Source organism: Microtus ochrogaster, chromosome 5 (assembly GCF_000317375.1).
Source record: "Microtus ochrogaster isolate Prairie Vole_2 chromosome 5, MicOch1.0, whole genome shotgun sequence".
NCBI lineage: Eukaryota > Metazoa > Chordata > Mammalia > Rodentia > Cricetidae > Microtus > Microtus ochrogaster.
The window spans coordinates 80211005-80214584 of NC_022012.1; positions in this window are offsets into that span (position 1 = coordinate 80211005).

A 3580-nucleotide genomic window follows, 5' to 3' on the forward strand; every position below is an offset into this window, starting at 1 on the left:
TTTTTTCAAGAATCTCAGAGCAAAGCCCAGTGATAGAGCCTTCATTCAAGAGAGGGACTAAAGCCCAGTGATAGAGCCTTCATTCAAGAGAGGGACTGCCAAGGAGGTAGAGGAGCCGAGTGCTGAGACGTGAAGGCTGTTTCCTTCCCTTGCCCCTGCCCTGGTACAGGGGTGTGTGTGTTAGAAAGTCCACCTCTCTGAGAATCCCAGTTTGCAGGACACTTCCCAATTCTCACAGTTCATCTGCGAAGATGAACTTGATCGACAGGCCTGAGATCCCTGTATGATGGACAGGAAGAAGGCTGGAACACTGAGAGGTCCCTCAGAGTCAGGGTTTCTGTACCTAGTGGAGAAGTGCTGGAACCTGCAGGCGGGGTGGGGGGTGACCGAGAGAGGTAGCCTTTCTCTGAGGCCAGGGATCCTATCTCCGATCAGTAGGTCACAGTCTGGGCTAGTGCCTTAGGGTTCTATTGCTATGATAAAACACCAGGACGTAAACAACTTGGTGAGGACATCAGTTTACAGTTCCAAGTTGTCATCCATCACTGAGGGAAGTCAGGGCAGGAGCCTGGAGGTAGCAGCTGGTACACAAGCCATAGGGGGGAGGGCGCTGCCCACTGACTGCTCCTCGTGGATTGCTCAACTTGCCTTCTTATACACCCCTAGTCCACCTGCCCTGGAGTGGCACCACCCACAGTGAGCTGGGTCCTCCCACATCAATCATTGATCAAGAAAATACACCACAGGTTTGTCCACAGGCCAATCAGGGTGTGTGTGTGTGATGGGGAGGGGTTTTCTCAGTTGAGGCTCTTTCTTCAAAATGACTTTAGCTTGTGTCGAGTTGACATAAAACTAGCCAGCACAGCACAGTCCTCAGTTAGAGGAAAGCCCCAGGCAGCTTGGGAGCAGAATCGATCACAGGAGGGCCTCCTTCCAAGTGTCCCCCATAGTGTGAGGGTTCTAGAATGTGTAGGGAGTTATAAGGGCAGGAGGAGGAGGGCTGGGACACAGCTGAAGTCAAAGTGAGTACAAGACCCCCGTTAAATTTCTCACTGGCCTCTGGAGTCCGGGCTCCACTCACAAGAGAATGTTCTGAGTAATAGTTGCTGGTAGCCGACACAGGAGTGACATGGATCTTCACAGTGGCCTAGAAGGCGACAGCAGCAAACATTGCCCAAAGTGGTCAGAAACATAATAAATAGGCCAGTTCTTGAGTGTGGAGGGTTAGGAAGAGGCTGAGAATCTGCCAGGTGGGTGGGGTGAGCTTGGAGAGAACTGGGACTCTCCCTTGCCTCCTGGAACACCCCCTGAGGAGAATGGGTACCAGGCCCTCTGTTTCTGGGAGAGGGCTTCCTGAGGCTCCCGGACACATTGCCACATGATCTCCAGTCTAGACCTCCCCATCAGAGGCTTGGCCTGGTCCAGAGCAAGACAGGAGGATCCCTGGGCCAAGTACCCACTGCCTCTTCCGTTTCGCCTGGTCACTAGGCCCATTGATGCCCTGCTCCATCAGGTGACTGGCAGGCCTGAAGATCCCTCTGGGAGTCCAGGTCTGACCTCACCTCACCCCAGCCATCTCTCTCACCACCCCACTCGCCTGTCCCAGATGGAATCCAGGCTAGTCCCCAGGGATGGAAGTTTTGGCAGAAGTCACAGTTTGGGCTGGATTCCACTTGGCGAGAGAACTCACGCTCCTCCCTCTTTCCCTCAGTCCAGCTGGATGCTCCTACAAACACCTCTGCAGCTCACATGTTTATAGCGCAATGGGGTGGGGTGAGTGGGGCTCTCAGACTCTGACACAGGAGTCTTTGACATGTGGCTTCCTTTCTTCCCCGGGCCCCTCAGACCTCACAAAGTACACAGGACTAAGCAAGCATTTTGAATGTGGCTAACAACGTGAGAGGGGCTTCCTGACTTCCAGGACCGACTTTGCTGAGTTAGAGGTACTGACCAGAGCTGCTCCCAGGCCCCAAAGTTTTAGTCAGGGAAGGCTACTTGGAGGAGGCACAGGGCCATGCCCAACCACTTTCTCCTTCAGCTGTCCAGGACATGGCTGTGGCTGTGGCTATGACTCACCTATGACTTCCCCCAAGAAGTCCTGTGGAAGTTAGCACTCTCTCCCAGCAAGCACCGTGCATCCAGGAGATGCCACACTCTGGGCAGATTTCCTTGTATTGACCATACAGGCTTCCTAGCTCTGAGTCAGTTGGAAACCCAGTACAATAGGTCATCCATAGCCTGGGGATGAGCTTCTCTACTTAAATAAACTAAAGCTCTTTCCCAGGTCTTGGAGCCCTTTGGGTCTAAAGCAGGAGTTGAGGGTTTATCCCTCATGAGGAGTGCTAGAGGGAGGACTTGGATAAAGTCATCTTAGAGGCCTGGTACTTATGAGCCTAGAACGGGACAGATGGCAGGTAGGCACAGAAGGAAACCTGCCTGCCTGGCACCCAGGCACCCATCTGGTCAGATGGCAGAAGACATACTTAGCCAGAGGCTGGAGGTTGGGTGAAGGCTGGAGTCCAGCTGCCTGCATTGCTTAGCCAGAGGCTGGAGGTTGGGTGAAGGACTGGAGTCCAGCTGCCTACATTGCTTAGCCAGAGGCTGGAGGTTGCATGAAGGCCTGGAGTCCAGCTGCCTGCATTGCTTAGCCAGAGGCTGGAGGTTGCATGAAGGCCTGGAGTCCAGCTGCCTGCATTGCTTAGCCAGAGGCTGGAGGTTGGGTGAAGGCCTGGAGTCCAGCTGCCTGCATTACTTAGCCAGAGGCTGGAGGTTGGGTGAAGGACTGGAGTCCAGCTGCCGGCACTGGCAGGAATGGGACCTGGAACACACTCTTGCCACGGACATGTTCCTGCTGGATGTGACAGCTCACGGGGAGCTGCCTTGTGAACTGGGGCCACTGTCAGAGGAGGCAAGAACACCCAATCCTGGTGCAGCTCGCCCTCATAGGCACTTCCCCCTGGCCACCCTCCACCTGGGGGCTCTTCCTGACCCCTCAGGGCAGTCACCCTTTCTCTTCCACTCGCCTGCCCTTTGACCCAGCCAATGGGTTCTCTATTTTGCCTAAAACAGGGCAGAGCAAAGCTGAACATGGCGGTGTCTATTGGCAGTCCCAGCCTTCTAGAGGTCAAGACAGTAGGATTGTGAGTTTGAGACCCAGCCGGGCTACATCATAAGAAGAGGACAAAAATGAGGAGGGGAAGGAGGCAGAAGAAGAAACTGCCAGACATAGATCCTGAAAGTAACAGCCTCCTGTGGGCTACATAGTACCTGCTGCAAGCCAGGTACTTCTGCCCATCCCCCTCCAGGGCCTTTGTCAGAGAAAGCGCAGGCGTGTTCAGAGAGCCATGGGGACTAGATCAGGATCCAATGGCCAGGAAGTAGAACGGCAGGGGGATAGCTTGAGAGAACATGCCTGGCTCTTTGCCGAGCTGATACCCAGAAAGGCTACTGATTTCTCAGCCCCACCCCCACCCCCCAACCCAGTATATTTTCTGCAGACTGACTTGCTTATGGAGACCCCATCAAAGAGATAGCCCACTCCCCTTTGTCCGGAGGAGAATGAAAAGGTACTGAGCAGCAG